This window comes from Pteropus vampyrus, unplaced genomic scaffold, assembly GCF_000151845.1.
Source record: "Pteropus vampyrus isolate Shadow unplaced genomic scaffold, Pvam_2.0 Scaffold47, whole genome shotgun sequence".
In the NCBI taxonomy this organism is placed as follows: Eukaryota; Metazoa; Chordata; class Mammalia; order Chiroptera; family Pteropodidae; genus Pteropus; species Pteropus vampyrus.
In genome coordinates, this window is record NW_011888828.1 from 9,436,291 (window position 1) to 9,446,977 (window position 10,687).

Genomic DNA, 10,687 nt, shown 5'->3' on the forward strand with positions numbered 1-10,687 from the left:
GTCGCTTTAAATGACTGAGAAAGTTTGATTTGTGGCAGCTCGACCTTCCGGGTTTGAAGCTCCCAGAACATCTGCTCTCAACTCAACCCAATCATTAGTGGGATTGTGGAATGGAAGTAAGGGACGAGTTTTCTAAGAGGCCGAGTGTTGGAGAGCAAAGAGGACTGGACTGTGGGTCAGGAGACTTGGCATCCAGTCCTGATGGTGTTGCTCACCAGCTTGTAGCCTTGAGCAGATCTCTTTGCTTCTTTCTCCTAACCCTATAAAATGGGGATGACATCACCCAGAAGAAACTTTCCCCAATCACTCAGTAATGATGACCAAGTACCTTGGATGTGCTAAGAACTGTTCAAGAGGTGGGGGATGGAGTGACTAACAAAAACTACACGGCCAAGTTTTGTGGGACCTGCCTGCATTCTAGTGAGCAAAGACAGGCACTAACAATCAAATAAACTAACGGACAAGGTGACTGTAGCTACTGATAAGTAACAGAGAGAAAATCAAATAGAGGGACCCACGGGGAGTCCTGGGGAGAGGCAGCTCTGTCAGCTGGGGTCAGCATCAGCAAACACCGTGAGAGTCTTCAGTGTGTCTACAGCAGAGGGGAGGGCTGCTGGGGTCCTCCCCATCTCCTTTTCCCCATGGGAGGGTCATGCTGAGGGATCCCTCTTGGCACAAAGCTGTGCAGGACTAGGGGATGGGGCGATCCAGGTAAGATAGTTCCTATGCTGTCTTCTCTGCAGCCATCCTTGGTTTCTGCTGTAAGTTCTTCATTGCATTCCAGAGCTCTCCCAGCGCTGTTTTTATCTGTAGTTCTTTATTTGTTACCGTGTGTGTGTGTGTGTGTGTGTGTGTGTGTGTGTGTGTGTGTGTGTGTGGCGGGGGAGGAACAAGCATTGGGACCTTCTACTGTGCTAACTTGCTGAGACCACTCCTCCTCTTTACATCTTAGCTATGTGTCTTTGAAATTTTTTTTCCTTAGTGGCTCCTCTAGGGATTATAATATGCATCTCCAATTTATCCCAATCTACTTTAAATTAATAATGACTTTTTGGTGAAAAAAAAGAAACTAGTATTGCTCTATTTCTCATGCCGCCTCCTCTGTGCTACTATTGTCAAATGTATTGATATGTGTAATAATCCCACAGTACGATGTTAGAATTTCTGCTTTGAGCACTCATATGCGTTTTTAAAAGGTTAAGAGAAGAAAATATATATTTATATTGTTAAATATAGTTTTATTTACCTACATGCTTGCCCCTTCCAGTGCTTTCATTCCTTTCCGTGAACTGGTTACCATCTGGTATTTTCTTCCAGCCAGAAGGACTTTATAGTTTTTCCTGTAGTGTAAGTCACATAGAAACAAATTCTATTTAGTTTTGTTTGTTTGGGAAAATATTTATATTAACTCCATTTCTGAAGGATAGTTTTATTGAATAGTGAATTCTTTAGGTGATAGTTTTTTATTTCATTTTGCACTTTAAATATATCATTCCACTGCCTTCCAGCCACCATTGTTTCCTATGAGACATCAGCCATTAATTGTATTGTTGCCATAAATATGATGCATCATTTTTTCTCTTGCTGCTTGCAAGATTACTTCTTTTCTTTGATTTTCAGTATTTAGAGCATGATGTCGAGGCGCAGTTCTCTTTGCGCTTATGTTATGTTGGGTTCATTTAGTTTCTTAACTGTCCTAGTCTGTTTGGGCTGTTAAAACAAAATAACATAAACTGGCTGGCTTATAAACAACAGAAATTTATTTCCCACTGTTATGGAGACTGGGAAGTCCAAGATCGAGGAACCAGCAGATTTGGTGTCTGGTTAGAATCTGCTTCATAGATGGCTAACTTTTTCCTATAACTTCACATGGTGTAAGGGAGGAAGAGTTCTCTTGGGCCTGTTTTATAAGGATACTAATTCTAATTCTTTTCCAGATAAATAAAACTGAGAGATTTTATTTCTATAAGGCTCCACTCTCATGACCTACTCACCTGCCAAAGGCTCCACCCTCTGACACTGTCACATTAGGCATCAAGCTTCAACATGTGAATCTGAGGAGGACACAAACATTCAGACCATCGCACTGACTCTTTAAGTCAATGTTACTCACTAACACTGACTTTTCTCAACTGCTTCTTTCTTCAAATAATTTTTCTGTGCCTTTTTCTCTTTTTTATCCCTTGGGACTCCTATTACATTTATATGAACACTTTCCATTGTCTGGCAGGTCTCTAAGGCTCTGTTCATTTTTCTTAACTCTTTTTGTTCTCATTCTTTAGATTGGATAACTTTTATTGCTGTACCTTCAAATTTTTTCTTCTGCATCTCAGATCTGCTGTTGAACACTATTTAGTGAATTTTTAATGTTAGATTTTTTAGTTTTTAGCTCTAGAAATTTCATTTGACTCTTTAAAAAATAATTTCCATTTCTCAGTTGAGATTCCCTTTCTGTTGACTCATTGTTAACATAAATTCTTTTAATTCTTTGAGCACATTTTCCTTTAATCCCTTGAAAATAACCATAATAGCTTAGAGTCAGTATTGACTTTTTCTGGCCACAGTTTCCTGTTTCTTTGCATGTCTAGTAATTTCTAGTTGAAAATTGGACATTGCAGTAATTCTGAATTCTGTTTCATTTTCCGAAAAGCTGTTGGGTGTTTTACTAACTTACCTGCACTTTAATGTCCGAGTTGGTCTCCTCGATGGTGTGTAGCCACTGATATCACTGTGAGGTTTTTATTTTTAGTATTTTATTTATTATTATTGTTATTTTAGTCTGGTTTTCTAACAGAAAATTTCTGTTTCTGAAGTATTTAATGGTCAGGCTATTATTTGGACAGAGATTATGCTCAGACACCTTGAATATATAAACCTCGCACCTGCTGCTGCCCAAGCTGTGTGTGGTTGGAGAAATAAATTTAAATCTACAGTAAGTCCTTAGGTTTCCCTTGGCTCCCACTTTTCACTGCATTCTCAGGTCTCCCTGACTCATGCATATTTTAGAAGCCTGAGGGGCCCTTTCACGGTTCTCTAACTTCCAGGATTTCCCCCCTTTACATTTCTGGGTGATCATCTACTCACTCTGAAAAGAGGTTATAACCATTACGAGGCTAAGCTGGCAAAGCTGCAGCATTTCACTTCTTGTCTAGAACGAATTACATGACCTCTAACTCATAAACCTGCAGTTTTTCATCTTTCCATCTCAGACCAAATCTGTCACTTGATAACGTTGCTGACTTTTTCTAACAACCCTCGAAACAAGCTCACCATTCCCACTGGTAAAGCTGTGGTCCTCGGCACCCAAGCTAAGGCATGGGGGAGGGTAGAACCCCTAAGCAAGAAGACCACGGATTCATGGTCTTTTATATGCAATAGCAGTTTTTCAAGATAAAGCACTTCTCAATTCGTTGTCTGCCTTTGGTCATTTTCTGGGGCCCTAAAATGATTGGTTTTGACAACTTTGTCTAGTTTTACACTTGCTTTCTTCAGAGAGAAATGGCCCAACTTCTCATATCACCATTCCTGAAGTGAATCTTGGCCTGGGTTATTTTAATGTTTCTTCCACTCGAATATTCTATTGCCCACAGCTTTCGATTTAGATCAGAAATGTACTGGTGTCAAGAGACTTGTGAAGACGCATGACAGGAGAGCTCCAAATTTTGCATAAGTCACTCCAAATGTGCAAAAATAAATGAGGGAGCCAGTGAGGCTGAACACTGAACTGGGGGGTTTCGGAGCCGGGTTCTAGACTCATGCAGCACTGAGCATTTTCTCCGAGGTTCTCTAACAACATGTCTAAAAAAGACACCCCTACCCTCACCTGACCCGCCTCAGTACTTCCCAGCGTCGCCCCTGGGTCTTTCCCCCACCTCCCCTCTGCCTTTTTCATGGATTCTACGACTCTGTGAGGGTGAACATGGCTGAAATTAACTTTCACTTCTGCTCAGACATCTGAAACCTAAAAGCAAGGTCATTTCCTTGTTCTTTTCTGAGTAGCTGCTGGAATCCGTTTTTGTTTTGTGTTTTTTCCGACCCCTGTCTGTTGGAGGTGGACAAAAAGATGAAGTTTTTTTTTTTTTTCCAGACCACACAAAGGCCAGTTTGCCCTGAACTTTTCCTCCCTACAAACTGTCACAACCCAGCTCATTACAACCTTAAAGCAATGAGCCAGTCTGAGGGAAATAGATTTTCTCCTTCAGAAGGTAGATTTCCTGCCCCCTCCCCTCTCCACACTATATTCTCTGTATTCTCAGGTCCAAGTATGTAAAAGTTGTCCAAAGATCACTTATTTAGTTTCCACTGATGAAAACATTAGACATAATTAGACAGCATTACTGATCCTCGTTCAGTAAAAGGTTTGACTCAGGTACCTGCCTCTAAGAGTTTGCAAGATACTTAGTCACAAATCATATTCAAAGCCATCTCTTTGGTGACTTTCCCCAGTAATCTCTGATGGAGTTATTGCCCCCACCTCTGTTCTAATACTTTGCTTTGCGGAGTCTTCCATATAATGGGGAATGGTATTTATCATACCCCATTATAATTGTCTACTGGACCCCTTTCCAGGCTCCTTAGGCTGTGTCCCTTGGTAGAAGGTCATGCCTGTTTATATCTCTACCTCCAGATCTAATGTACTAATGTGCGCTTACCACAGAGCAGACATTCACAAAAGTTTGTTGTATTGATTAAATTGAAATAATAAGACTAAACAATCTCATCTCAAATTAGTAACTCATTAAATTATAAGTTTAAGGAGTTCAGGATTCTTTCAACTTGTGTTTAACATGTAGGTCCAACTCTTGGGTGTCCGGCGATATAACAATAAATTAATAATAGCTACAATTCAACGAGTACAACTGATTCTGGACACTGTTCTGGGCCCTTTGTTACCAAGGATAGTAAAAGACAAAGCAGTTTTACAGATCAGATTTGAGACTTAGACTAGGCATATTTACATCAGCTACCAATTATTTGGAGTTTACTAAATTCTAGATAGTATAGTAGATACTTTTTGTACATTAATCCATTTATTTTTACAAAAACCTTTTGGAGGAAATGAAGCAGAATGTTTCCAAGGAGACTTAGGACCCAAGAACTCTATGTTGCTATGAACATCTGTCAAAAAGCTCTTTCCTACCAGGCACTCACAGCAAAGCATTGTCTTAGTCCTAAAATCCAAAGAAAGAAACTCCATGAGGAACCTGAGATTGTGGACTGTAGTTCTAGGCCAGGGGGAGAAGCAGATCTGTCCGAATTCTGTCCCCCACGAGGTTCCCAGACATAAAGGCAGGAGAGGAGCCCACCCAGTGGCTCCCTTTGGTGCACGGATCAGAAAGTGTGTGACCAGTGGCTCACCTGTCTGGTTGGGCCAGCAAGCCCCCTGAGGTCATCTCAGCAATCTTCTTGGTCCTGTTGGTCCCTTGGCTGGTGGAGTCCAGGACAGCACCTCACCACTCTAGAGGTCAGTGTCCATTCCCCATTGCCTCCATTACTCTCTGCTCCTCTGAGATGCAGTGCCAGGTGAAGTAGCACATTGAAGAGGCTCTGAGAGTGAAATCAGCTAGAGTGCTATAACAAACAAACAAAAAATGGGGAAGTGACGTGCATTAAGAGCCAATTTTGTGCCCATCTCTCATGCTCATTCTATCATTTGTGCTCATAGCATCTCATGGGCCAGGCTGAGAGAATGGTGGCCCTGGTCATGCAGATGGCACCAGGCAGCAGAGCCCCAGCATTTTCTTGTCTTGCAGACAAACGCTGCGAGGCAGAGCGAAGTCCCTGATAGAGTTAGCCTGAAAGTTTACTAACTCTGCTACGTTTGTGTAGGAAAAACACCCCCCCGCCCCCGTGTTGGTAAACTCAAACCCCGCGAAAAAACTTTCAAGTAGTACAGGGGCACTGTGACCAATGTGGCCCAGGGCCAGAGAAAGACCAGCCACTCGTGGTCCTTCCTCACTGGCTGTTCTGGGGCAGTGGCATCCTCTGGGCCCAATAAGCCTGTGGAAGCTTTCAAAATGCTCGGGAGGGGCGGGGCTCCTTGGGGGCAGATGGTGCAGCTCTGATCACAGACCGGGGAGCCTGTCACCTCTGCCTGGTACTTGCTGAGGGCAGGAAGCCATGAACTATGAGAACTGATTGAGATGACTGGGATGGACTTTTCCTTTAGAATTTCATCAGGAGTTGCTGGTTACAGCTAAAAGGTTGCTGCACCACAAGGGCGCTGGGATTGGAAAAGCTATGGTGAAAGGCCACTGAGCATTACCAAGGTAAGACTGCAACTTCCGTTTTCATGATCATCTTATTTCCTTAAACTTTGACAACAGTGCTCTGAGGCCCGTAGTTGGGGGAGCTGGCAGGAATATCGCTATGGATGTTATAGATAGAGAGAGAAGACATTTATGTGATCTGAACCACAGCTATGAATAGCTTGTCCCATCCTTGGTTTGTTTCTATTTTAGAGAGTTTTTCTGATTTATAAAAGTCCATCTGTCCAGGGTAGATTCTCCTTCTTGGGCTTTTTAAACTGGAAAAGGCAATGTTGTGCCACAGAGAGAAGGTAGAGAAGGCTATGGGCTGGAGACATGGGTGGGCACACATATGCCAGTTGTGGGGGTGCCAAGCAAGTTATCCAGCCTCTCTGTGACAGGATAATGACATCTACGGGGCAGAGCTGATAGAGGTGAGCAGTGATGGGGGAGCGTCTGGCTCAAGGTAAATATTGGTCGTTGCTTTCGTTTTGTTTTACTTGTTTTTGAATAAGGTTTCCCATTTTTCAGGCATTCAGTGTGGGGTGATGGAATAGTCTTAATGATGACCTTTATTGGCTAAAAGATCTATTTGGGCCAACTGCAAAAAGGAAAGAACAGTTGACAACTTTTTCAGTCATTTTCTAATTGGCCACTGCTTTCACCCTCAACTATCCCCATTACCAAGAAACTATAGAATTGTTATCATCGTGCTTCCATAGTCATAGAGAAAAATTCTGCATAATATGTATGTAGATACCCTTCTTCCTGGATAGGAGCTGGAGTCCCCTCACCCGAGTGAGGGCTGAACCTGAGTACGGAAAGGGAAAAACAGGAACTCTATAGTGGAGAATCCTGGCAGACAGCACGTTAGGCAGGTGATTAAGGTTAATGTCTTATGACCTTAAGTCATGTATTGTGGAACTCTGGCTACAGTGCAAGAATAGTTCTTCACTTTTGTGGTATTCTTCCCCCAAACCCATAACCCCAGTCTAATCACAAGAAAAACAACAGACAAATCCAAACTGAGGGACAACCTACAGAATATTTGACCTTCAAAGTTGTCAAGGTCATGAAACCCGAGAAACGGTGGGGAAACTTGTCACACGTCAAGGAGAGTAAGGAAATATAACTAAATTCAGAATTCACATCTTGGATTGATTGGATCCTGGAACAACAACAAAAAAGTCATTAGTGAAAAAATAGGTGAACTCTAAATAAAATCTGAAGTTTAATTAGTGTCACTTTACCAGTACGAATTGCTTTATTCTGGCAAATGTACCTGGTGGGGTAGGATGCTGACATTAGGGAAAGCCGAGTGAAGGGTATATGATAAGTCTTTATACTATCTTTGTAATTATTTTGGAAATCCCAAATCATTCCAAATTAAAAAGCCAAAAAATAATTTATACTCATCCTGTCTTAGAGCCGAAGTTGTCAAAATCTGAACATGCTTGGGAAGACTGGTAATGGTCCCTACCCTCTCTTCGAACATTCTGGAACACAGCAGGCCTTTTGCATTTTTTAACATTCTTTCTCCCAACCCCCACTTTATTCCTGGAAAGCTCTGTATTTCCCTCTCTTCATGGTATTTCTCATCATTCATTTATTTATTTATTTTTCATTCAGTATGCATTTTTTGAGCCCTCACTCTGTATCAGGGGGTTTAAGGCCAAGTACCCCACCCTCTATGAGTCCAGCAGAGGTCACTGGGCTGGATCAAGCTCTCGGGCCTCCAGGTGTTAACCAGCTACCCATATCTGACCCCTCCTGGGTTAGGAAGCAGAAGGCCAAGAATGGAGGCAAGTGGGGTCCCAGACCGTGCGTAGAATACCCGGATGGAATCTGCCATCCTCTAGGCTCAACCATCCTCATGGAATCTGTGGCCAGCCAGGCAGCTGTGAGTTGTGCTAGAAAAATCACTTCCCTCCCAGCAAAGCCGTGACCTTAGGGACCCAAAGTGGGAATCCAAGGGCCAGCTCCTACTTGAGTGACAACCTGGTGTTGGGAGCCTACTCTGCTGCCTTAGAATCTGCAGCAGCCAGATGAGGCCACCAGAGGCCAGCATTCTTGCTTATGAGATTCAGGTGTGTGGGGAGGTGATGGGGAGACAGAGAGGCCTGACAGCCCCTTCACCCTTTCCACCCTCCCCCCCACACACCCTATGGGCCTGGCAGAGCAGGTGCACCCTCGTTCAAAGGCGATGTCTTAGCCAGATTACAGAAATGCTTCAGAAGCAGGTGAGAAAGAAGAAAGAGTGATGAAGCCACAGGAAGACAGCACTTAGATGAAAATCACAACACTTAGATGAAGATTAAAAGTAAAGAGTTGGGATTACCACTGAGCCTAAACTACCTTTCCTGTCACATCTATTGCTCCCCACACTGCCTCCCCGTCCCCTTTGACTACACCAGCGTGCGCTGCTCCTGGAATGCACCAGCGGTGCTCCTGCTGGCCCTTCTGCCTGGGGTCCGCTCCCACTTTCCCATCTAGGCCAAGTCCCATTCGTTCTAATTCTCAGAACCAGCGTCAATGTCTTCTCTTCTGTCGCCAGCACCCAAATCCATCCCTGTGTCCCCAAGAGCCTCCAGCACATGCTGAGGGCTATTTGTTTTTATATCTGCTGTCCCTCTGTACCTGAGCTCCTCCAGGATAGGGACCAGGCCTTCTTCTGCTCCCTTCTGGGTCCCGGCACCCAGAACAGCATCTGGCACGTGGTGGGCAAGTGAGGCACCAGAGGCGCAAAATTGAAAAAGAGCCTGATTCACAGTGTCACTCAAATGCAGGGAAGGTTCGTGTATGTTCACGGAGAGTCTACAAGGGTGTGAGATGATCTGCACTTAATGTATTAAGCCAAGAGTTCTGACCTCTGAGACCATGGGCCGCTGATGAGTTTAATGAGACATACAAGCTCCTTGAACTTGTAGGCAAGCTTCTGTGGACATACACACCTGTTTGCAAAGAGCGTTTATGGTTTTCATCAGATTCCCCAAGGAAGCTGCCAACCCCTAAATATTTGGAATCACCGAGTCTAATATTTAGTGGGGATAAATTTAATTTGATCTCTCAGTGTGTTGTGGATACAAGGAAGTGGAAAGAACTTGGGCACAGGAGTAAGACAGAGCTGAGAGGTCCTGTAGCGTAGAGGTTGGACGCCTGGCCTTGTGACCAGAGGGCTTGTGTTCAAAGTCCAATCTTGCCACTTCCTGGTTGTGTGACCTTTGGCAAGTTACCAAATGCTTTCATGAGCTAACAATAGTTTGACCTCTCTCTGTACTGGCAGCCTTACCTAGCTCAGGTAGGTTTCTTATACCCTCTAGTTTTATTTCTCTACTTGCTGATAACAGCACATTCCAGGGTTATAAGAATTAACCCTCAAAGCCCTCATTCTCAGGTGAATTGAAATCGAAGAGTCCACAATATTTCTATCTAGATTCTATTCAATTCTCCATGTAAGAATCACCAGAGGAGTCCTTGTAGTTCGAAAAGGCACATTGTAATTTCTGTGGCTTATTTTTATGCATATTTATTTTGAAATCTCGAAAAGGGAGAGTGTGAGTTAATATTTCTCAAAAGAGGAAATGAGTTTAATAAGGTTGAGAAACCTAAATCTAGCTATGTTGAGTATTCCGCCTGTAGGGAGCTGATCAGCCTGAGAGCAGTGTGTCTGGATCTCAGAGCTTGAGGTATTCAGGGACCGCATTCCAGAATCGGGCGAGGGCGAGGGTGGGCCGTCCTCGGCTCATGCTGAAGGCTGCTGGAAGAGACAAGGTGGACACTCACTGTAGTATCATTGCTATCATGCCACTGAGACCGCTGTACACCATGCCACTCAGGACTACCCTGAGAGGATCTCAGACTCCAGACCCGGGAAATCCACGTTCTCTGAAACAATGGATGTCTTACAGACACTGGCTCTTCAAACCAAAAATTTCCCACTCTCTGTTGGGACACGTCTCTCCAGGTCACCTCGAGCCCAATTTGCATCTAACCATTAGCAGTTGAGTAGCCCCATCTCATGGTCTGTGTTTCTGTTACCAGTTTTACTGCCAGAAAATTTGCTTTTCTGTCTTAAATTACCCTTTGGTTGGATTTCTTCATCTATTTTTCTCTCCTATTGCTTCATATTTATTTTTATAAGTGGGCTCACATCTTTTTGGAAATATCAGAAAATGAATAAGTAAACAAAACCAGGACATCATTTTTGAAAGAGCTTGATGCATGGTGTGAGTGCTTAATAAGAATTAGTTCCCTTTCCAAGTGCAAAACATAAAACAATTCCTTGGTTTTTAATTTTATCAACAGGGCTAACCTTTAGTGGCATAGTCAGCTGTGAGTCTATTATAGTTATACAAATAGCCTCAGTTTCAACTGTCTATTTTTACAGATAGGTCATCTCGTACTATTACAAAGATTGTATATAATTATTTCATGTTAAA

At 43.2% G+C, this 10,687-nt stretch overlaps 1 protein-coding gene across 2 annotated transcripts in view; it reads left to right on the forward strand.

The window, feature by feature from the left end:
* The first annotated feature begins 6,030 nt into the window (after window positions 1–6,030).
* Window positions 6,031–10,687, forward strand: part of BLK (BLK proto-oncogene, Src family tyrosine kinase) — a 51,414-nt gene continuing 46,757 nt past the window's right edge. The window contains exon 1 of one of the 2 annotated variants that reach the window (XM_023530253.1): window positions 6,031–6,269. The gene's annotated coding sequence lies outside the window, so the exon portion shown is untranslated. The remainder of the gene's footprint in view (window positions 6,270–10,687) is intronic. The other variant, XM_011359442.2, reaches the window with a different exon arrangement.